This window comes from Lolium rigidum, chromosome 6 (assembly GCF_022539505.1).
Source record: "Lolium rigidum isolate FL_2022 chromosome 6, APGP_CSIRO_Lrig_0.1, whole genome shotgun sequence".
NCBI classification, from domain to species: Eukaryota; Viridiplantae; Streptophyta; class Magnoliopsida; order Poales; family Poaceae; genus Lolium; species Lolium rigidum.
The window spans coordinates 98,233,083-98,258,294 of NC_061513.1; the positions used below are offsets into that span (position 1 = coordinate 98,233,083).

Here is a 25,212-nt window from a genome sequence, read left to right on the forward strand (position 1 = left end):
TTATGTTTTGACTTTGTTACATCACCACACGGTCAACATGTAAGGGAAACAGGGAGTTCGTTGCATGATCTGAATCATTTGACCATCTGATATATAGCAGAACAGTTGCGTAAGCAATGACATGTCGGTCCCCTTAATAGCATCTAGCAGTCCTGGTTATCCCTCTGTTCCTACATCCTACACAATTGCCATTTGTCAGCTAGTAATCGGACTGACATTTCGTACACATAATTAAGGAAGGGGTGCGCATGTGATAATCTGCATGTAGCTCCACTATCTGCCTATTTTGAGGCCTACACGGAAGAAAGATTGCCGTCTCTTCACTCTGCAGTAAACCTGCGAAATATCAAAGATTAACCCTTACTGTTTCAGGTAAAAACATGACCTTAACTTGAAAAGACGCCCTAACTGCACCTGTCAACACCGCTGCGCGCGTCAAGATCGCCTGTATACCACCCAATTCTTATCTGGTCAGCATCTCTCTCACTGTCGCACAAACAGCTCCGACAAGATTATAATACCAAATGCGCTCATTACAGTGACCCGTGAGAGCACATGAATCACATTCTCACCAGAGTTAGGGTAGGAATGTAGTGCGGCTCGAAAATCGCCATCTACTCTGCTGCTAGTGACTCACCGCGCACTGTTCCTTCACTTCTGGTCTGATCTGCTTGGATTTATCCACTGATCGCCATCTTGATCGATCGGGTGTTTATTCAGGGATTCTTTCATTTCCTCCTGCTCCAGCCGAACAAGGAGTTACTAATATGAGAAATGCACTTCGTTTGATAGCTGTAACTGTACCATTTGTCAGAGTAAACTGAACCTTGTTTGGCATATGCACTTTGAGTAGTGCACATTGGAAACAAGTTGCAAATCTATTTATTCTGCCTTTTCCTGTGGCATTCGTGTGGCACCTTTTGTGTATGTAGTGGAATGGGACTGTGTTTTGGTGTGGGAATTTCCCACGTAAGCAGCTTTACGACGATATGATCCTGTGACGATGGCTCCTTAACGAGATTATTTATCGCGCATCTCGATTCCGCTTTGAACACGATCTTTCAATTGATTGTATGGCCCCTCTCTTGGCATCAGAATAACGAGAGTGCACCGGTTTGATAAGACCCCTCCGCTAACAGAATGATGTGGAGGTAGCAAGGATCTCGATCCATTTGTTAGGCAAAGAAAAGCTCTGATTTGGACGTCGATTCGATCCTTCATTTTCCTGAAGGAAAAAACTAACTGAATTGGGTCCAATCCTTGCAATGCGCGAGGCGTGATTGATTATGCATTGCTGGTTCACTGAGCTCATGAAAGACACGCACAATGAATACAGTTTATAGCTTTAGCTCCTTTGTAGATGGTGGAGGGCTTTTGTATGTCAAATCTGGCTGTCCTTTTGGTATTTTACATGATCCGAAATGTGCCATGGGGATCCCTTCTCAGGGTCACTCCTTTTTGTAAGACAATCTTCGACCTCATTTCTTGCGACGAGAAGATGAATACGTCAATACGATACGCCTGAATCATTTGGCCACCATTCACACTTCAGTATTTTATCGATAATTACAAGTCTATCATTGCAAGAGCAGCATTCCGTCGTAGTCTAGGTGGTTAGGATACTCGGCTCTCACCCGAGAGACCCGGGTTCAAGTCCCGGCGACGGAATAAACTTTTTATTTCTCTCACAGCATTTTATGCCGGATGTCAATCTGCTTTTACTCTTTTTTTTTTAGGGTAGTGCTTCAACTACATAAGTAAGGATCTCAAAACCGCTAGCTCGACACTATTGCGAACTTGGGCCAGCCCCAATAACAGATTAGTTTCTTTAAGTCGTGAGTGATCATTGGGCCTGGAACTTTGAGATATCAGGAACTTTGGGCATGTTTGGTAGGTTCCCTGCGTTGTTGCGCACAAAACGGTTCTTAAAGCACCTTTGGGCCGCCCGGGAGGAACGCCCTAATCGGCCGTGTCAAACGAGCCACCCACATCTCGCGTCGAGCTGATGTAAAAGTGAATCTTTCGCTGCATGAGTGGGGACGAGGAGGGAGATGGCGCGAGTTGCGGCGAAAAGCGAAAAGGGGGCGGATAGGATTCTGTCACCTCCTGCCGCGCTCCCTCCTCTATTTCTACCCCTTTTTCACCACCTGGTTCAAATTGTCAACACCCGGATTTTTAAGTTCAGATGCCTATTATGTCATTCATCGCAATCCCAGGATAATGTTGTTGCGAGGCATAATAGTCGAATATCACAGCCGTTATTTATTACAAGCCATAGTGTCATACAATCTTGAATCACATGATTCATATTACACAAATATTTGATCTCACAATCAACAACATACACAAGTTCATACATAGCGGAAGCGTAATAGTAACGGAACTCTCTAGTCCACAGGCCAACATTTGACGTCAGAAAATCCCTAGTTGTCGTAGGCGTCCTGCTGGTCATCCTCGTGATAGTTCTGTTCCTCCTCGTACTCTGGCCATTTGAATAGCCAGGGACAAAGCCGTAAGTACTTCAAGTACTTGCAAACTAATACTATTGTAAAATGCCCATTAAAGAAACTAAGCTCTAACTTAACTTGCATAAGCCAAATTTTAGTTCACAAGCTTGGATCATGTACTAACTAACTTAAGTGGGAACATTAGTGTCATTCCCACATCATTGGTTCAATACCCAAAGAGTCACCAAGTCACCATTCATATTTACTAAAGCTTTCAAAAATCTGATACCGGAAACTGTATGGCCCTTCCAACCGTCCGTAACCGTGGACACGGCTATTCGAATAGATTTACACTCGCAGAGGTTGCACACTTGTGCCACAACATTTGATTTCATCCGTCGGAATAACTCCGAGTCACCGTAACACACGTACGCGGATCATCAACCATAACCTTTCACTTACACATCCTAGTATGAGCACCTCTCCCCATGAGCTTGGCCTCCCAGATGAAAACCAACTCGTTAACCCGGGAACCGCACAGGGCTTGGCCGTACAATTTCACCTCAATTCACATCCTTTCTCAACAACGGAGGCAGCCTCAGCGATAACCCCTATGATGTGTGTTCGTAGGGAACTCATACTAAAATCTATAAACTTCCAGTTAAGCCCTACCCATAATCGGGTATTGTGGGGGTACTCAAAAATTGGAAAGGTATCGCATTCAAACCAATATCAGGTTTTTATCAAAAATCACCATCTTCTCTTGTTCACATTCAACTTCAAACTCTTCAATGGAATGCTTCATCATTCCAAGGTTTCAAAATTCAACCCTTCACATGCTCCCATCTAATATAGTCAAATTTTAGTATTTCAGCACTAGCTCTAATCATGAGGGGTGCTACTTTGCTTTGCTATCTCTATTCATCTAGTAATCTTGTTCTCTATACCAATTTTAGTTCATCCTTGGAAAACACAACAAGTAGAACTTGTATGGTGTACACATAAGATAGGCTGGTATAAAGAAAGGTAAGAATCATGTGCCTTGCTCAAGGAGAGCTTTGCACTTTGCAAGAGTATTATCTTGCCTTGGTAGTTCTCTAGGTTTTCTCCTTCTTCTTCAGGGTAGAATTCTCCTTCCTCTTGATAATCTCCGGTGCTAGCGTCTAAATGTGAATACGAAGTATAATCACCAAACAAGCTCAAAGGATATTCTACACACATTATTACTTCACACAAACTATACTAAGCACACACATAAAATAAGTAAGTGTATTGGTGGGGGACTTAAGGAAAATGATTTCCTCTTATTCATATGTGATAAGTAATGTTCATATAGTGTTTGGGGAATAAATTCCTCTCATTGAATCTTCTTAAGGTTTAATTTCTCCACAGCAATACATGAATCCTATGTTGACCCCAAGTCAACCATTCATCATCATTATTGGAGAAAATGATTTAAATGAGGTAGACCACCTCATACTATTTAAATAACACTACATTTGATTTAAATCTCAAGTAATTCATATAAGAGAGTTGAGACCAGAGGTCCAAACATCACATGAATTCATTTGAGACAAAGATTTAAATGAAGTAAAAATACTTCATAAGATTTACATAATAGTTTTGGACAATATCACTTACTAAACTAGCCATATGGTCCATTAATTAAACTAGGGTATGATCATGCAAAGTGACCACACCATTTTCTTGCAGAAACAATTAGTGTAAGTCAAATGTGAGTTATAGGAGTTGGAATTATCTGCATATCGATTTTGGTTGATTTTTAAGAATTATTTGAATATGTAAAAGTCCCTGTTTTGTTATTTTTATCACATTTATTCTACCAAGAATCTGACCATGGGGCCAGTGGCATTAGTTAGATCTTTTTCTTAGCTTTCCAACAACATAAAGTTCATCAAATTTGGTTTAGCCAAATTCAATCTATTGAATTTCAAAGTTGGAACCAAGTATTGAAATTAAATGGATTTGGATAAATCGAATTTGAATTACCGGGCTACGCGGGAAAGCTAAGTGGGCCGAAACGTTTAAAAACGGCCCAAGGCCAGCCCACCACGCATCCGTGCACGCGCGGGCCGCCCTGACAATGGGCTCCACCCGTCGGCCGACTCATAATAGCCGAAACAAGATGTTTTAAAGTGGATCGTTGGATTAGAATGAGATCGGACCAGCACCGGGCCATCGTCGTCTCCGGCGAGATGGGTTCACCGGCACGGCGGCGGTAGGGGTCGGAGGCTCACCGCGGCTCCAGCTAGGGTTGGGCAGTGTGCTCGACGAGGTTGTAGACGACGGCGAGCAGCCTCGTAGCGCCGGCGTCGTCGGGGCGGCCTCCTTCTCCGGCGATTGCTGCGAGCTTCCGCGGCAGTGAGGCGTCGATTGGCCTTGCTCCGGCGACGATTGGAGTGGCTACCGGTGCTAGACGAAGCGGTGGTGAGAGGTGGTCATGGTGGTGTGCTTGGATCATCAAGGGAGGTCTCCTTTTATAGGGCGGGAGGGGTGCCGTGGGTGCCGCGGCAAGTCGACAAGGGCGCGGCGTCTCCGGTGAGCTAGAGGGCTAAGCGACGACGGGGTCGTGTTCACCACGTCAAGGCGGTACTGCGAGCGTCAACGGCGCGGCAAATGGGGGCGTACGACGGTCGGGCGCGTCCGTGTACTGCCGCGACCGTGGCGGAAGGAAGCTTCCTCTCCGGCGGCGGTAGACGCTAGGGGGTGACGCGAGCGTGTCCGGCGAGCTCCGCGTGGCGAGAGAAGTACTACGGCGCGCGGATATGGGCGGGTACGGCGAGATCTGGCGAGCGCCGCGTGGACGTGTCCGTGCACTGGGTGACGTCGCCATGCCGTTGGCGGCGTACCTGGGGCGTCCTGGGCGCGCGTCGTCCGGGGCTTGTCGGTGTCTCCTCGACCAACGGCGGGTACAGGCGATCTCCTGGGATCATGGGCGACGCGTTGGACACGGTGGCCGTGGCGATGGTGAAGAGAACGAGAGGGAGGCGTGTCGTGGGCGACGTGGCCGGCATGGCCATGGCTAGGCCATGTTTGGGTCGTGTCCAGGGGGTGCCAAGGCATGGGCTTGGTGTAGGAGGGTCTTGTGGTCAATGCTAGGTCAAGTAGTGAGCAAGTGGTGGCCTGGTTTGATCACATTTCAAAAAATGGAGATTGTTACATCTGTTTCAAAGTCTCATCTTGGCATGCTTCTATCTCTTGATCCATGATGAATTTGAGGTGATGATCTTTACAGAAGTGGTTCACCTTGTTGAGTACTTGGATGACATGCCAAGAGTTGAATTGGTTTGGTTTGGAAAAATTGAAATAGAGAGGCTCAAAGTAGGTACCAGACTATAAAAGTCAGAAATGACCATTATCATATGTGGTCATGTTTTCAAATTTGAAATTGGTTTAAAAGCTATAACCTTGATTCTCCAAGTTGTAATTACTCATTAATATCATAACACAACTATTGGTGAAAATCAAATGGGTCTAGGATCAAATTTACAAAAATGATATAAACCATATGTTAGGGTTTTTAGGGTTTTTCTAATATTTGATTTCTTTCTCTTTTTGGTGAATTTGGTTTATGATGATCACTTGATCACTTTAGGGTTTTGGAGCTCATCACATACTCTAAGTAACAAACATCATGGCATAACACTCAAAATGCACAAGTCCTATGCAGGGTACTATATGCAAAGTAAAAGTTTTTGTTGACTCTAAATTTTGGATAATTGAAATTGTTCTTCTTCCTTTATTTGAAATTTGGGATGTTACAAACCCTTCCCCCTTACAAAAGATCTCGTCCCGAGATCTTAAAGAAAACTTAGGTACTAAAGAGATCTCGGGTACTCCTTCTTCATATCTTCCTCTCGCTCCCAAGTGGCTTCATCTTCGGTATGATTGCTCCACCGTATCTTCGGAAACTTGATGCTTCGGGTGCGGGTGGTTCTCGTATGCTTCTTCCAAGATGCGAATCGGCACTTCGCGGTATGTCAGATCTTGGTTGATATCCACCGAACGGTGATCGATGTTCTTGAACACTTCCGTCTTCTCGGGGACTTCTAGGCACTTCCGAAGGAGTGAGATGTGAAAAACGTCGTGCACGACCGACATTTCTTCGTGTAACTCCAATTGATAGGATACTTCGCCTCGGCGACTCGGAACTTTGAAGGGTCCGACATATCGGGGTGCAAGCTTTCCTTTCAGCTGAAATCGCCGCATTCCTTTCGAGGGGATACCTTGAGATAGACAAAATCTCCGATCTCGAAGGTCATCTCTCGGCGTCTCTTGTCGAGCATAACTCTTCCGTCTTGATCGCGCCGTCTTGAGGTACTCTCGGATCTTATGCATCTTCTCTTCGGCTTCACGAAGAACATCAGGTCCAAAGACTTGGCTTTCTCCGACTTCCGACCGCTTCAGGGGGGTACGGCACTTCCTTCCGTACAAAGCTTCAAAGGGGGCCATCTGTAGGCTGGCTTGGTAACTGTTGTTGTAAGAGAATTCTGCGTAAGGCAGGCAATCTTCCCACTTGGATCCGTACTCCAGTACGCATGCTCTCAACATATCCTCTAGAATCTGATTGACTCTCTCGGTTTGTCCATCGGTCTGCGGGTGATAGGCGGTGCTGAAATTCAGACGGGTTCCTAGTCCTTCATGCACTTTCTGCCAGAATCTTGAGGTGAACTGTGATCCTCTATCTGACACTATCGACTTCGGGGTTCCGTGCAGGGCGACTATTCTGGAGATGTACAACTCGGCTAACTTTGGTCCTTGGTAGGTGGTCTTGACGGCGATGAAATGGGCTACTTTGGTCAATCTATCCACCACTACCCATATAGAATCGTTGCCTTTGCTGGATTTGGGCAAACCTGTGATAAAGTCCATCCCTACCGAGTCCCACTTCCATTCCGGAATCTGCAAGGGTTGCAGCAGTCCTGCGGGTCGCTGATGTTCCGCCTTGACTCGCCGACGTATATCACACTTGGCGATGTAGCTTCCGATCTCCTCTTCATTCCATGCCACCAAAATTGTTCCTTCAAATCTTGGTACATCTTGGTACCTCCGGGGTGAATAGAGTATAGGGTGTCATGGGCTTCCTTCAGTAATGACTTGCTTCAGTGTCCGAGTCCGATGGTACGCAGAGACGTCCTTTGTACCAAAGAACTCCGGCTTCATCTACCGTGAATCCCGGTGCTTTTCCCCGCGATTATCCGGGTCTTGATCCCGTCAATGCCGGCATTTCCTCTCGAGCTTCCTTGATCTGACCCATCAAGGTAGGTTGTAGCTCCATGCTGGCTAGGAATCCTTCACTGACTAGCTCCATTCTAAACTGTTCAAACTCCTGGTACAAGCTGGGTTGTTCTTCTGCTATCATTGAGTTCAACTGACACTCAACGCATCCGCTACCACATTGGCCTTGCCAGGGTGATAGTGGATCTCCATATCATAATCCTTAATCAGTTCTAACCATCGTCTTTGCCTCATGTTCAGCTCCTTCTGGGTAAAGATATACTTCAGGCTCTTGTGATCCGAATAGATCTCGCAGCCGATTACCCATGAGGTAATGACGCCACACCTTCGGTGCTAAAACCACAGCTGCGAGCTCGAGGTCATGGGTGGGGTAGTTCTCGCTCATGCTGCTTCGCTTGCCGGGACAAATAAGAGATCACCTTGCCTTCTTGCATAAGCACACATCCGAGACCAATCTTGGATGCATCGCAAGTAAACATCAAAGGGTTTGGTGATGTCCGGCATGATCGAATTGGGGCCGAGGTCGGCCTAAGCTTGAGTTGTTGGAAACTCTCCTCACATTTGTCCGTCCATTCGAACTTTTTATCTTTCTTCGCAATTGGGTCATTGGTCGAGCGATACTTGAAAAGCCTTCTACAAATCTGCGGTAATATCCGGCTAATCCAAGAAAAGCGCGGACCTCGGTCTGGGTGGTTGGGGCTTTCCATTCGGCAACAGTCTTGATCTTGGCGGGATCTACAAGCAATTCCTCCCTGCGTACAAGATATGTCCCAGGAATCCAACTTCTTTTAACCAAAACTCACATTTGCTGAACTTAGCATACAGCTTATGCTCTCTCAGGGTCTCTAGGACAGCTTCTAGGTGTTGCTCATGTTCTTCCTCGGATTTGGAATAGATTAGGATGTCATCGATGAAAACGACAACAAACTTATCCAAAAAGTTCATGAAGATTTTATTCATGAGATTCATGAAATAAGCGGGGGCATTGGTCAATCCAAATGACATGACATTGTACTCATACAATCCATATCTAGTGGTAAAGGCAGTTTTGGGAATGTCCGATGCACGAATCTTCAGCTGGTGATATCCAGTCCTGAGGTCAATCTTTGAGAAAACTATGGCACCGGTCAGCTGGTCAAACAAATCTTCTATCTTTGGCAAGGGGTATTTGTTCTTGATGGTGACATCGTTAAGTTTACGATAGTCCGTACATAAACGACTGGCACCATCCTTCTTATCCACAAACAAAACAGGTGATCTCCAAGGTGACGCACTTGGTCTAATCAGCCCCTTAGCTAACAGTTCATCCAGGCTGCTTCTTCAGCTCCACAAGCTCGCCGGGTTCATGCTCGTAGGCTCTCCGGGCTATAGGTCCGGTTCCGGGAATTAACTCGATGATAAACTCGATATCCCGGTCTGGGGGCATACCGGGTAAACCATCCGGAAACACATCAGGATATCGACAAACGACCCTGATTTGATCCAGAGTTGGCTTGGCTACGCTCTGGTTGCAGGTAAATTTTCTAGGTAGCAGTTCGGAGACATGTTCTACCATGATACCGGTGCTACTGGTCATGGTGATGGCTTTCTTGGCACAGTCAATCATTCCATGATGTTTCGCCATCCAATCCATTCCCAGCACTACTTCCAAACCTTTGGTTCCCAAAATTATCAAATTTGCATAGAACTCTACTTCATGAATTCTGATGGGTACATTTTTACAAAATTTTCTGGCTTTAGTGGTTGATCCGGGATTTGAACTATCATGACATGTTTCAAACCGAGAGGTTGAATTTTACTTGTTGATGCAAAGTCTTCGGTGACAAAAGAATGAGATGCTCCGGAATCAAACAACACTGCGGCAGTACCGAGTTGACAGAAACATACCCGGTACAACATCTGGTGCTTCCTGGGCTTCTTCGGCATTCATGTGGAAGAGACGGCCGTTGCGGTTATTGGGGTTGTTGGGGGCGAACTTCTTTCCAGTGGAAACGCGGCGTTGCTGCTGAGCAGGTGCAGCGGTGTTGCCGGCGAGCTTGGCGAGTCTCTTGGGGCACTCGTTGGAGTAGTGCCCCACCACTCCGCACTCATAGCAGGTGATAGTGGACTTGTCCTTGGTTGCGACCGGAATGGCGTTGCTTCCAGTCCTTGGAGCGGTGTTGGTGTTGTTGTTGTTGTTGTTGTTGTGAGCCTCCTGGCCTGGAGTTTCCTCCACTCCGGTTCTGATAACCGGGGCGCGAGTTCTGCATAGGGGCTTGTTGTTGTTCCTCGGAGTGAAACCTCCGCTTGAGCCGGGGCGATACTTCGGGGCATTGCTAGGCCCACTCGGTGCATCATGCGACGTTTGCGGTTCTCGTTGGCTTGGTTTAGCTTGCCTTCCATCCGGATGGCGGAGTCAACAAGGGCTTCGAGGTCGGTGAAGGGGATGTTGACGAGAACGAGCTCGCATCTCATCATGCGATCCGTTCGAGAATCTCTCCCGCCTTTTCTCGGTGGTGTCGGTCTCATCGGGGCGTACCTTGACAGGGTAAGGAACCCGTCGCGGTATTCTACCACCGTCATGCGACCTTGCTTCAGCTCACGGAACTCATCCCTCATCTTCTTGATAAGACCCGGGGTACATGGTACTTGCCGAACTTGAGCTTGAAGTCCGCCCAAGTCATGAACCGACCTCCATTCATGGCACGTGTGCTAATCCACCAGGCTCGGGCAGGTCCGGCGAGGTAATGAGTGGCAAACAGGACCATCTCGTTGGGTTCCACTCCCGCTACCTCCGCATTGTTTTCCATGGTTTGAAGCCGCTCATCGGCATCGAGGGGTTCCTCCGTCTTGCCGAACACCGGAGGGTTGGTATTCTGAAAGTTCTTGAGCTTGGATCCGGGATGATCATGGTTTCCATGGCCTTGGTTTGCAAGGTTTTGCGAAGTGCGGTGATGTTGGCTTGACGTTCAGCTCTTTCGGTCTCCCCGTCTCGCCACAGGGTTTGCGAGCAGTTGCATCATAGCATCGTTGTTGTTGCGATTGGGAGGGGCCATCTGAATGTACATAAGATTATAAGATAAGAGGGAAATTCTATGGTTTATTTTGAATAAATTCAGAAACTTGTAAAAACTTGAATGCTTTGGATGACACACACAAACATTCATTCATTCATACCACATCACATATTACAATCTAACACTCCAATGGTTTTAAGAACCATTTCACATATTACAATCTAACACTCCAATGGTTTTAAGAACCATTTCACATGCTACGATACAAAGGTCGGGATACAACTCATGCCTACATCAGTGCTCAAGTGCAGCTACCCTCGTCCTCCACATCGATAGGAACGACGTCATCAGGACCCGGCTCCAGAAAAGCGTAGTCCTCCTCCTCAGTGAACTCGTCCTCCTCGAAATCGTCATCGTCACTCAGGAAAGCTCCTCCTCCCTGAATATCGATACCGGCTTCATCTTCTTCCATCTCTTGGATCTGCTCCTCCTGAGCCTTCACCGTGGCCTCAAGTGACGCTATCTGAGCGCGAAGGCGTGTGATGGTGGCATCCTTCTTCGCGCACCTTAGGCGAAGCTTGTTGCGGTCTCTGGACAGCATCTTGATAGCATCTCCATGGGTGGCGAGGGCGATGTGCGTCTGGTTCGCGTACACCCGAGCGTTGTCTAGATCCCGCCGTGTATGATACAACGATAAAGTCTAGGTGCTCGGCGTGGTGTCGCAGCTCCGGGTGGGACCGCGAGTCATGGGTGCTCCCGAGGCATCACGCCTCACTAGGTGAGCGAAGCGGGACGCAAGCGAGCGTACCACATTCCGTCCGCAGAGGCGTGCCAATGCCTCCCGAAGAGCTCTCGCTAGTCCGTCGAGCCAGTTGCTCTCGCGGAATGAGAACAGAATCCTCTCCTGGTTAGGTGACTCCATCGTGCCTCGCACATCTGCAGTAATGATCCACTGGAGTTCTCCACCGGGCTGATCGTTTACCTGAATTCCGTGGAACTCAGGGGGAAGTCGACCAAGGAAAGCAGCGACAGCGGTGAGGTCATGTTCGAACACGAGGCTCCCACCGTTCCCGAGCTGATAGAACTTCGCGTTGATGGGTTCATTGGGCTCCATCTGAAAGCGAAAAGGTTGAGTAAGTTCGAGAGTGAACAAGTGTGGCAAAATTTTAAGTAGATTCAATTAAGAAGAGCACATTATTCATCAAATTTCGAAATAGTCTCAAAGGCAAGAATGCTAGTAAATTTTCATAAATAGTCAATTCATTTGATTTCAAAGTTAGTTTTCATGAACGTCCATTCTAACTAGGGTCTTCTAAGGTCAAACAATGGCTCTGATACCAACTTGTCAACACCCGGATTTTTAAGTCCAGATGCCTATTATGTCATTCATCGCAATCCCAGGATAATGTTGTTGCGAGGCATAATAGTCGAATATCACAGTCATTATTTATTACAAGCCATAGTGTCATACAATCTTGAATCACATGATTCATATTACACAAATAGTTGATCTCACAATCAACAACATACACAAGTTCATACATAGCGGAAGCGTAATAGTAACGGAACTCTCTAGTCCACAGCCAACATTTGACGTCGAAAATCCCTAGTTGTCGTAGGCGTCCCGCCGGTCATCCTCGTGATAGTTCTGTTCCTCCTCGTACTCTGGCCATTTGAATAGCCAGGGACAAAGCCGTAAGTACTTCAAGTACTTGCAAACTAATACTATTGTAAAATGCCCATTAAAGAAACTAAGCTCTAACTTAACTTGCATAAGCCAAATTTTAGTTCACAAGCTTGGATCATGTACTAACTAACTTAAGTGGGAACATTAGTGTCATTCCCACATCATTGGTTCAATACCCAAAGAGTCACCAAGTCACCATTCATATTTACTAAAGCTTTCAAAAATCTGATACCGGAAACTGTATGGCCCTTCCAACCGTCCGTAACCGTGGACACGGCTATTCGAATAGATTTACACTCGCAGAGGTTGCACACTTGTGCCACAACATTTGATTTCATCCGTCGGAATAACTCCGAGTCACCGTAACACGAAGACGCGGATCATCAACCATAACCTTTCACTTACACATCCTAGTATGAGCACCTCTCCCCATGAGCTTGGCCTCCCAAATGAAAACCAACTCGTTAACCCGGGAACCGCACAGGGCTTGGCCGTACAATTTCACCTCAATTCACATCCTTTCTCAACAACGGAGGCAGCCTCAAGATAACCCCTATGATGTGTGTTCGGAGGGAACTCATACTAAAATCTATAAACTTCCAGCTAAGCCCTACCCATAATCAGGTATTGTGGGGGTACTCAAAAATTGGAAAGGTATCGCATTCAAACCAATATCAGGTTTTTATCAAAAATCACCATCTTCTCTTGTTCACATTCAACTTCAAACTCTTCAATGGAATGCTTCATCATTCCAAGGTTTCAAAATTCAACCATTCACATGCTCCCATCTAATATAGTCAAATTTTAGTATTTCAGCACTAGCTCTAATCATGAGGGGTGCTACTTTGCTTTGCTATCTCTATTCATCTAGTAATCTTGTTCTCTATACCAATTTTAGTTCATCCTTGGAAAACACAAAAAGTAGAACTTGTATGGTGTACACATAAGATAGGCTGGTATAAAGAAAGGTAAGAATCATGTGCCTTGCTCAAGGAGAGCTTTGCACTTTGCAAGAGTATTATCTTGCCTTGGTAGTTCTCTAGGTTTTCTCCTTCTTCTTCGGGTAGAATTCTCCTTCCTCTTGATAATCTCCGGTGCTAGCGTCTAAATGTGAATACGAAGTATAATCACCAAACAAGCTCAAAGGCTATTCTACACACATTATTACTTCACACAAACTATACTAAGCACACACATAAAATAAGTAAGTGTATTGGTGGGTGACTTGAGGAAAATGATTTCCTCTTATTCATATGTGATAAGTAATGTTCATATAGTGTTTGGGGAATAAATTCCTCTCATTGAATCTTCTTAAGGTTTAATTTCTCCACAGCAATACATGAATCCTATGTTGACCCAAGTCAACCATTCATCATCATTATTGGAGAAAATGATTTAAATGAGGTAGACCACCTCATACTATTTAAATAACACTACATTTGATTTAAATCTCAAGTAATTCATATAAGAGAGTTGAGACCAGGGGTCCAAACATCACATGAATTCATTTGAGACAAAGATTTAAATGAAGTAAAAATACTTCATAAGATTTACATAATAGTTTTGGACAATATCACTTACTAAACTAGCCATATTGTCCATTAATTAAACTAGGGTATGATCATGCAAAGTGACCACACCATTTTCTTGCAGAAACAATTAGTGTAAGTCAAATGTGAGTTATAGGAGTTGGAATTATCTGCATATCTATTTTGGTTGATTTTTAAGAATTATTTGAATATGTAAAAGTCCCTGTTTTGTTATTTTTATCACATTTATTCTACCAAGAATCTGACCATGGGGCCAGTGGCATTAGTTAGATCTTTTTCTTAGCTTTCCAACAACATAAAGTTCATCAAATTTGGTTTAGCCAAATTCAATCTATTGAATTTCAAAGTTGGAACCAGTATTGAAATTAAATGGATTTGGATAAATCGAATTTGAATTACTGGGCTACGCGGGAAAGCTAAGTGGGCCGAAACGTTTAAAAACGGCCCAAGGCCAGCCCACCACGCATCTGTGCACGCGCGGGCCGCCTGGACAATGGGCTCCACCCGTCAGCGACTCATAATAGCCGAAACGGTATGTTTTAAAGTGGATCGTTGGATTAGAATGAGATCGGACGGCACTGGGCCATCGTCGTCTCCGGCGAGATGGGTTCACTGGCACGGCGGCGGTAGGGGGTCGGAGGCTCACCGCGGCTCCAGCCTAGGGTTGGGCGGTGTGCTCGACGAGGTTGTAGACGACGGCGAAGCAGCCCCGCAGCGGCGGCGTCGTCGGGGCGGCCTCCTTCTCCGGCGATTGCCGCAGGGCTTCCGCGGCGGTGAGGCGTCGATTGGCCTTGCTCCGGCGACGATTGGAGTGGCTACTCGGTGCTAGACGAAGCGGTGGTGAGAGGTGGTCATGGTGGTGTGCTTGGATCATCAAGGGAGGTCTCCTTTTATAGGGCGTGAGGGGTGCCGTGGGTGCTGCGGCAAGTCGACAAGGGCGCGGCGTCTCCGGTGAGCTAGAGGGCTAAGCGACGACGGGGTCGTGTTCACCACGTCAAGGCGGTACTGCGAGCGTCAACGGCGCGGCAAATGGGGGCGTACGACGGTCGGGCGCGTCCGTGTACGGCCGCGACCGTGGCGGAAGGAAGCTTCCTCTCCGGCGGCGGTAGACGCTAGGGGGTGACGCGAGCGTGTCCGGCGAAGCTCCGCGTGGCGAGAGAAGTACTACGGCGCGCGGATATGGTCGGGTACGGCGAGATCTGGCGAGCGCCGCGTGGACGTGTCCGTGCACCGGGTGACGTCGCCATGCCGTTGGCGGCGTACCTGGGGCGTCCTGGGCGCGCGTCGTCCGGGGCTTGTCGGCGTCTCCTCGACCAACGGCGGGTACATGCGATCTCCTGGGATCATGGGCGACGCGTTGGACACGGTGGCCGTGGCGATGGTGAAGAGAACGAGAGGGAGGCGTGTCGTGGGCGACGTGGCCGGCATGGCCATGGCTAGGCCATGTTTGGTCGTGTCCAGGGGGTGCCAAGGCATGGGCTTGGTGTAGGAGGGTCTTGTGGTCAATGCTAGGTCAAGTAGTGAGCAAGTGGTGGCCTGGTTTGATCACATTTCAAAAATGGAGATTGTTACATCTGTTTCAAAGTCTCATCTTGGCATGCTTCTATCTCTTGATCCATGATGAATTTGAGGTGATGATCTTTACAGAAGTTGTTCACCTTGTTGAGTACTTGGATGACATGCCAAGAGTTGAATTGGTTTGGTTTGGAAAAATTGAAATAGAGAGGCTCAAAGTAGGTACCGGACTATAAAAGTCGAAATGACCATTATCATATGTGGTCATGTTTTCAAATTTGAAATTGGTTTAAAAGCTATAACCTTGATTCTCCAAGTTGTAATTACTCATTAATATCATAACACAACTATTGGTGAAAATCAAATGGGTCTAGGATCAAATTTACAAAAATGATATAAACCATATGTTAGGGTTTTTAGGGTTTTTCTAATATTTGATTTCTTTCTCTTTTTGGTGAATTTGGTTTATGATGATCACTTGATCACTTTAGGGTTTTGGAGCTCATCACATACTCTAAGTAACAAACATCATGGCATAACACTCAAAATGCACAAGTCCAATGCAGGGTACTATATGCAAAGTAAAAGTTTTTGTTGACTCTAAATTTTGGATAATTGAAATTGTTCTTCTTCCTTTATTTGAAATTTGGGATGTTACAAACCCTTCCCCCTTACAAAAGATCTCGTCCCGAGATCTTAAAGAAAACTTAGGTACTAAAGAGATCTGGGTACTCCTTCTTCATATCTTCCTCTCGCTCCCAAGTGGCTTCATCTTCGGTATGATTGCTCCACTGTATCTTCAGAAACTTGATGCTTCGGGTGCGAGTGGTTCTGTATGCTTCTTCCAAGATGCGAATCGGTACTTCGCGGTAAGTCAGATCTTGGTTGATATCCACCGAACGGTGATCGATGTTCTTGAACACTTCCGTCTTCTCGGGGACTTCTAGGCACTTCCGAAGGAGTGAGATGTGAAAAACGTCGTGCACAGCCGACATTTCTTCAGGTAACTCCAATTGATAGGATACTTCGCCTCGGCGACTCAGAACTTTGAAGGGTCCGACATATCGGGGTGCAAGCTTTCCTTTCAGCTGAAATCGCTGCATTCCTTTCAGGGGGGATACCTTGAGATAGACAAAATCTCCGATTTCGAAGGTCATCTCTCGGCGTCTCTTGTCGGCGTAACTCTTCCGTCTTGATTGCGCCGTCTTGAGGTACTCTCGGATCTTATGCATCTTCTCTTCGGCTTCACGAAGAACATCAGGTCCAAAGACTTGGCTTTCTCCGACTTCCGACCAGCTTCGTGGGGTACGGCACTTCCTTCCGTACAAAGCTTCAAAGGGGGCCATCCGTAGGCTGGCTTGGTAACCGTTGTTGTAAGAGAATTCTCGCGTAAGGCGTGGCAATCTTCCCACTTGGATCCGTACTCCGGTACGCATGCTCTCAACATATCCTCTAGAATCTGATTGACTCTCTCGGTTTGTCCATCGGTGTCACGGGTGATAGGCGGTGCTGAAATTCAGACGGGTTCCTAGTCCTTCATGCACTTTCTGCCAGAATCTTGAGGTGAACTGTGATCCTCTAGGAGTTGTCAGATCTAACTAGGGTTTGATCTTGTTGGTAGGGTTAGTCCTAAATAGGGTGATTTATCATGATCTTGCTAGTGGTTTATGGCCACATTTGACATTCCTTGTTTGTCCCAAATAGGCTAAGTTAGCATAATCTTGAAAGGGTTTGTGATGTCCACATTTGTCATGTATAGTTTGTCTGATTTAGCATGATTTTTCTATGATTTGTATTGTCCATATTAGCCATATCTTTGTTCCCAACTAGATTCATGCTCTCTGTACTACAATCTATGTATGATTCCTTCTGTGATGACTTTAGCCAAGCCCGTATCTGCGTTGGGGACTCCCAGATCCTGTTGCAAGTTCCCGATTCACAGCCCATCTATGAGGCCAAGGTGTCAGTCACCCCTTTGTCGGCCGGTAAGGGGCTCGTGGCTGATCTCGTGGCTTAGGTAGCATGGCGGCGAGGACGACCGTCACAGAGAGGGGCAAGGCCAAGAACCGCACTGACGCGGAGAAGGCACTGAAGGCCGCACAGAAGAGGACCGGGACCATGAAATGGCTCCTCTTCATGTCCAACTTTATCTTAGAGAAGATGTGCGACGTTGATCAAAACCAGAGTGACAACTGACAGAGGATTCAAGGAAGTCCATATGACTGATGTGGCCAAGGCCCTATTTGAACAGTGCAGTGTAGACGTTAGCTCCACTCAGGTGTACAACCACCTGAGGAAGTGGCGGCAGAGGTGGCTCATCATTAGCAGGCTCCACGATCTAAGCTGAGCTCAGTGGTGCGACAAGAGCCAATGCATCATTCTTGAGGTTGAGCACTACCACAGGGACGTCGCGGTGAGCAAGCTCTGTCCACCGTACCTCACTAACTCTTTTCATCACAAACCTGCACAACTAACATTGTATATTCAAATCGTAGGATCACCCAACGGACGCAGAGTTTCTGAACGTGCCCATTGCGAACTACGATGAGATGCATGCAATATTTTCCTTCGGCCTCGCCACCGGCAAGTTCGCCATGGGATAAAGTGAGCCCTTGGGCACGCCTCCAGCTGCACTTTCAACTGAGTATGATGACACTCGGGAGTCTAACATCGTCATCCTTGATGGGACACCTGAGAAGCCTGCCGACGCGCCTGAAAAGGTGAATGTCGGCAAGGGGAAGAGAGGTGCCTTCGTCGACGACGAGTTGGCGGCCTTCACCAACATGAATGTTGTTGTGAAGGACGTCGTACATGCCATCCGGGACAACAAGCCCACACACATGCTCCCTGACCTGTACCAGGCAGTCATGGACATTATTGGCTTCACCGAGTAGGATCTCATGGCGGCGCTGAGCCACCTCCTCGACCACAAGGCTCAGGGTTCCAACTTTGTGCGCATGAACGAGCACACCGCATCCTCTGTCTGAGGAACTACCTTGGCAAGTACCATTACAACATGTAGTGGTACCGTTGATGGCATGGGTGAGGGGATGCATGCATGGAGGTGATGGAGTTGTCTTATGACTTGATGATGATGAGGATGATGTACATTTTGGTTGTAGCTAGGGATGAAAGACTTCTGATGGCCCCTTCTTGGAAGTATGATGAGGTGGTATATACTAACCCCTCATGTGATGAACTTGCGGTGTGAGGATGACACCCACTTTTGTTGTGGTGGTAGGATGACACCATAGTAGTGTAGGATAAACTCGTGATCCACTTTTGCAATGATCATGCATGCCCCTGTTAGTTTATCATTTTGTCACATTTATGTTGTTCTCTTATGACTTGGTTTCTAATTATGTTGCTTTGTTATGACTTGTTTCATGCTTGTGATAGATCAACAACCTTACTTGTTCTTCTTTTGCCGTTCTAGTGGTATGTGGTGTTCCGAGGAAGGGTTCCAAGGTATCTACAGCTCATGGAGGATCTACCAAGATCAAGTTAGTGGCTACTCCAAAAACAGCTACAGAGGGTATGAAACATTGGAGGAGACACAACAATAGTATCAGAGCTTCTTGGATGATGAGGCCATCGATCAGCCATTGCTGTCAGCACAACTACCGCCGAAGGTAGTACCGGAAGAAGCACCGAAGGTACGTGAGAGAAGGGTCAAAGATTTCATCATCGTCTTCTTGATCACCGTTATCGTGAGGATCTTGTGCTTCTGAATAGTGTGTGATCGAATGTAACATGCATGATATTCTCACCCAATTTGAAATGCGGTAAGACTAATGGAATTGGCATCTGGGCAACCAAACAACTGAACTATATTTCGGTGCGTTCAAATTGAGCTGCAAGCAGGCAACCAAACAATGGGAATTATCTTCCCTCTCCGATACAGAAAATAGCTTCACGAGAAACCAAATAACATGCCTTTTATAGCACGTGGCCCGTATGCAACGTGGCACTCCCTTCTCTGTGGCGCAGTCTTCTCCAAATCGAGCCTAGGCAACCAAACATGCTCTTTGAGAAACCAAACATGCTCTTTGAGACGAAGTGGCGTATGGAAGCATATTGTAAGTTTTGTGTGTCCACTAGCTTCCCTTCGAACGGGCGGAGGCGCCTGTCGTGCTTTATTTATTTATTATTGTTATTTTTATAAAACTGGAGCTTATATAATACTTTAACTCATTTCTGAAGAGCTATTTCTTTAAACAAAAAAAAGACCTGAGGAGCATTATTTAGACCATCGATTAGGTTTGTTAAAGTAGTAGCATCAGTTATAAATGTGTCTTGTCTTGTCACACTTGTGAAGAACTCCGCAAACCTCAAGGGAAGGGCGGAGTCATCGATATGTTGAGAGCATCCAGAACAAGTGATCACAATAACAAGATTTCTCATCTATTTTGCAAGGAAGAAAGTGACACATTTTAGCCCTGGGAGTTTGGAAGAAGCTCCTGTCTGGTGATATTTACTACTGCATGAGTTAATTGTTTAGTCGGTGCTAAGATTCCAAATACCAAGCTCCAGATATAAGATATGAATTTTGCAAAAGCTCTCATGACATCATGGAACAAACATAAGCAGGAATCATGGAAGATAACCAAATGCACACGCACAGACTAAAATGCAAACAATATTAATTAGAAGGTCTCGCAACTCCATGCTTGCTTTAAAAATGAAGACAGAATATATGAATCATGAGATAAGAACTACTAATTGGAGCAAGTTCAGCGTGCTTTCAACCTTCTTGCCTGTTGACAAATGTCTGCGGATATTACATTATGGGAGTTCGGAAATTAAGCGATCCAAATCCACTTCATACCTGACCAGTTCATGCTACATAGAGGATCAATCTCTGCTCAAACATACAAAGTGGAAGAACCTACACCCAACAAGCCATTCTGCATTTGAGCCACCACAACTCTCGATACCTGCTGGGCAGGCAACATCATCAGTCAAACAAAAATGTACTATTCAAAATGTGTCAAAAGCTCAAAAGGTTGAACCATATTAGACAAAACCAACATCTTAAACAGAAAATAACAATAGCCAGTAGGTATTATAGTGTAGTGGCACACCTTCAACTTCTACTCTACAACATCACTGGGCATATTAGGGGCACATGTAGTAAGATAGCAACTTTCTTACACATAAACATCTGATTTCTAGCTCATGGCCATAAGCACGCTTCTTAGAAATGTACGAGTTAGTTAGTCACTGCTAAATCAAATTTATGCAGTAGAATCCTCAAGCAAGAGATCATGCATCATCTTATAAATTGCCTTTGTTATGAAATGACCGTAACTTTTTTTTACCTTGGACAGCAGCAAGCAACACTTTCACTATTATTTCTAATGTAATATGGCAGCAAAAATAAAAAATGGCTGGTGATAAAAACAGATTTTATGGTGAAGTAGTCATATCACTCTCATCCTATGCTCCATAGGAAGTACAAAATATCCATGATAGCAAAATTGCGAAAATTAGACTACACACAGAGCATATATATTCATAAAGTTATGGACCAGCAAATTATGGCTGCCCGACTTCATATATATACAAGTTTGGCGCACAAAGAGCAACATCCTGAGAAAATGTTTAACCAGCCATCCTAAAACATGAATCATCTCTGAGTAATAAAGGGTTAGTACTTCATTTGCCAGTACTTAGCATGTCAACATTCTCATCTCTGAGCAGACACAGACTTATGCACAAATAGGGAATGGGGAAGGGTCCTACTCATCAGTCCATGGAAGGGCTAGAGAGAGAAGTGCCAACATGACCAGAAGGAACTTAAGGAGTACTAAGCAAGAAGTAGAACCAAACCAATAAGACGGGTGAAAGGGAGGGCAAAGAAAAGAGCTAATCCAGAGTATCTTACCTGCTCAATCAGTAGATCAAGTAGCATATCTAACTGGACAATCATCTTACATATTGAGCAAAAGATCAGCCTCATCAAGTCCACCACCAACACATGCTCCTACAAGCATAAGAAGTCAAACAATATGTCATGTGGCCATGTGGGGCACAGTATATGGCTGGCGCAGCAAGGATAAGATGAAGGAGCTCAAGGTTTGATCCTCAAGTTAGCACCCCTAATTTCTAAAACACATATATTAGTTTTCAGAGTAGTGTTTGCCCTATCCTTATGATGCATTTGCCCTACGTTGTAACCCTATCAATAAACAAGAAAAAGGGATATTAGGCTCCGAATCCGAAGCACACAACACAATTTTCCAACGAAAGACATCAACTAGGTAACTTTTCAATAAATACAGAGTGCAATTCGTAAAAGATAAGTCAGATTTGATGCAACAATAGTAATAAATAAACATAACAGACCTACTGCCAAATTTACTGAATATTTACAAACCAACATATACTCATCGATATCTTAAAAATAAAAAAACTTGCACCCCCATACTATTAGCTGGTGAGAACAGAGAAGTTATCTGCAGCTATTCTGTAGCTCATTACACGCAATATTTGGAAAAAAAATGCATACTAACAAATCCTAACGACATAAGTGATCAAGATTTAAAATATCTTTAAATAAATTTAGTATGGAAAGATGAAATTGAACTAAAAATTTACTATCGTTCCTTGTAAAAATGGACTAGCCACATGCAGGACAGTCCTAAAATTGATAAAAACAACTTTCGTAAATTTCAAACCAAGTGATTATTATGGATTTAAGCCTATTAGCAATATCAGCAGAAAACAGTACAGAACAGAGCGGAAGACATATAACTAGGCTTAATCTTCCAAAGGGTTAAGGCCAGTTTTCATGTAGTCAACTTTCAACTGTTGTGTATCTCATCTTGATAAAAAAATGTCACTGCACATATGCACTAACACTACCATTAGACCATTTTTCCCTATGTCAATAGGCAGGCAATAATGAAATTAGTTCAATTATTCTACATAGATTTGCCAATCTTGTATATATTTTCTATTGTATAATCCTAAAATACAATGATAACAACAGTTACTAGCTCTGACGTAACCACAAAAAATGAGAGAAATAAAGCTAATAGTAGGCCAACTGCAGCCCACCGCCTAGCTACAGAACATAAAGAAAATTAGATAGCACTAACATATTTTTTCTAGATCATAATCACTTAATCATTACATTAAAAGCCACCATACAGAGATCAGAACAGAACACTGCAAAATATCATCACTACAAGCTGAAGAGGTCATGAAGAAGCAAAAGAAACAAATGATATGACATTACTTGAAATTGCACGCATAACACAAAATGATGAGAACACAATTTCATCACCCAATTATCGAACAATAACTTGGTTATGTTGTACAAGAAATATAAGTTGTGTTATTTACCTGCATTGTAGACACTTTCAAATGGATGACAAGAAATGTTGGTTTTAAAAAGCTTCTTGAACTTCAATGACTCAAAATGGATCATGAAGAGGCTGATCCCTGTCCACAGAAACAGCACATTATTCTCCTCCGCAATCCCTTGTACGATTAAATCCCCTTTTTCCTAGGATTTAAGGCAAAGTACCATGTTCAATTCAATAGTTCTTGCAAGACCCCATGAAGCAACGCCATCACAGTCGGTCTTCCTCTTCCATAACTGGGCGCTGTAGTCCTTTGACAGTACGAGGCAACCCAACCCACCACTCTCGGCCCTCATCACATTCAAGCATTTTCCCTTGCCGCACATATCCACCGGCACCCGTATCACAGCTAGGCTCTGGTTCACCAAATCAAATTCTAGAATTCCAACTAAATTCCCAGAAAGCCTCCAGTAAAGGGAATCTCCAGCCATCACAGCGTCATGCGTATAAACCGTGGTGGGAATGCGGCTCCCATTAGCCTGGTATGGAAGCGGTGTGAAGATGAGATTTCCCCACATGCTTGTCTTTGACGAGTAAACGCGAGCGAGCGCTTGTTGTTTGTCGTCTGCCCCTGCCAAAACCACCTGGAAGTGTTGGCCCTCTCCAACAGAGCAAAGCACCGCCCCACTGGCCAGGCCCACGGTTTTCTTTGCATGGAACGCCGCGGGAATGGCAATGCGGTGCTTGTCGCCGGTGATGGGGGTCCCACAATAGGTGTTGGATAATTAGGCACAATTTCCATGATTAATTCCAGAATATAAAGCATGACGAAAGTAACTACTAACATGTGAAACTCGAACATACTAGATGCAGTGATCAACATGAACAGTAGCAGAGCAAATGGTACAACATCCATCGCTAAACAGATCGAGATATGTCGCACGTACCGATCTGGTGGAGGTGGCGGTGGAGGTGTAGCAGACGATGTCACAGCAGTAACGTTGTTGATGACAACGTTGTTGACGACGGGGACGATGGGTCGAAGTAGACGGCGTTGAAGACGACGGTAGGCAGCACCGCCCGACTTAGACGGAAGGCGACCCGTGATGAAGAGATTGAGCAGTCGCGCAGAGCGCTTCCCAAAAACCTAATTCGCCCTCTCCCGTACAGGATCGCAAGGACGAGTGGTTCCGGAGACCTGCTCTCCCGTTCGCCGATGCACGTCGGCGCGCGGGATGGAGTAGACTACGATGGCGGCGCAAGCAGAGAGAGGTGGAAACCCTAACTCGTGTATTCAGTATGGTTCTGCGGTAGCCGGGCAAGAGATTATATAGGCTCGGGAAACCCTAGGCAACGTGGACCACGCCCACGTCGCACGAACGTTTCGAGTCGGTTACAGATAGCCCACGATCCGGGAGCGACCCGAACCGACTAACTGTGACGCGTCCGTCTAGGACTCTGTTCGTTTTCCTGAGGTGCAAAAAGTAAGGAAAGTCTCGGCTCGAGGCTCAATCCACTCAACACGAGCGCGGCGCACGTCACGAGGAGGAGGAGCGCGCGTGTAGCACTCCTATTCTCACTCACTTACTAGTGGTGGAACAACCCACCTTATAAGGTGGTCTAACTTCCTCCCAACTTTCCATGTGGGACTAAACTTCCCACCTCTTGCCACTCCCTAGTAAGCTGCCACCAACTTGGGCTCAAACTCACAAGGCTGCCACTAAGTGGGCTTTGAGATTTATAGGGAAAATCTGAAATCTATTATGGGCCACTAAGTGTAGGCCCAATATTTCAACAATAGGACCTGGTGGAACTTCAAAAGGAAGATGAGGAAGAGACCATGGCGACATCCAAGGGACCTGGAGAGGTCGAAGTCGTCGTCACGCTGCAAGTAGAAGCGCCCGGGAGGAATACAATTGGGGGCCTCCAGAGTAGGTTGGAAGGACCGATCGTAATATCTGTCGAAGAAACCGAGGAGAGGCGGACTGCGGCGGTGATGGAGGCGGAAGCGACGGAAGAAGCCAGGGTTGGAGACAAGGCGGCGCCAGCGCTTGCATACGGCGGATGCTCGCGGGAGGGAGGAGGGCTGCGGAGGAAGGCGGAGGAGGATCTCGTAGAGAAGGTCGTCGTCTTCCATTGGCGTCACCGCCGGCGAGCGGGCGTGGCGGCGGCGGCGGCTGCTGCTGCTCATCTTGATGTAGACCTTGCTCCTTTATTTTTTATGGCTCGTGTGGCGACTTTTTTTTTTTTTTTGAGAATTCGACCGCTCTTTATTGATTAATCCCAATGTTTAAAGGAATACAAAAACCTTCAGGGGGTTGTAATAACCAGACCTGACGACCGATTTCACGATCAGTATAACTACGAGCAAGTCGATGAGCTTCTCCGTTGGATGCTCTACTTTCATGCCTGAACGATGCCATCTCGATCAAGGCCGCCATTTCCTTT

At 45.8% G+C, this 25,212-nt stretch overlaps 1 non-coding gene and 1 pseudogene across 1 annotated transcript; one reads left to right on the plus strand and one right to left on the minus strand.

Moving 5' to 3' along the window:
* Positions 1-1,595: 1,595 nt before the first annotated feature.
* Positions 1,596-1,668, plus strand: TRNAE-CUC. The gene has a single exon. It is a non-coding gene; the product is annotated as a tRNA-Glu (tRNA).
* Positions 1,669-21,387: 19,719 nt separating this feature from the next.
* LOC124663013 lies at positions 21,388-24,955 on the minus strand (annotated as a pseudogene).
* Positions 24,956-25,212: the final 257 nt, after the last annotated feature.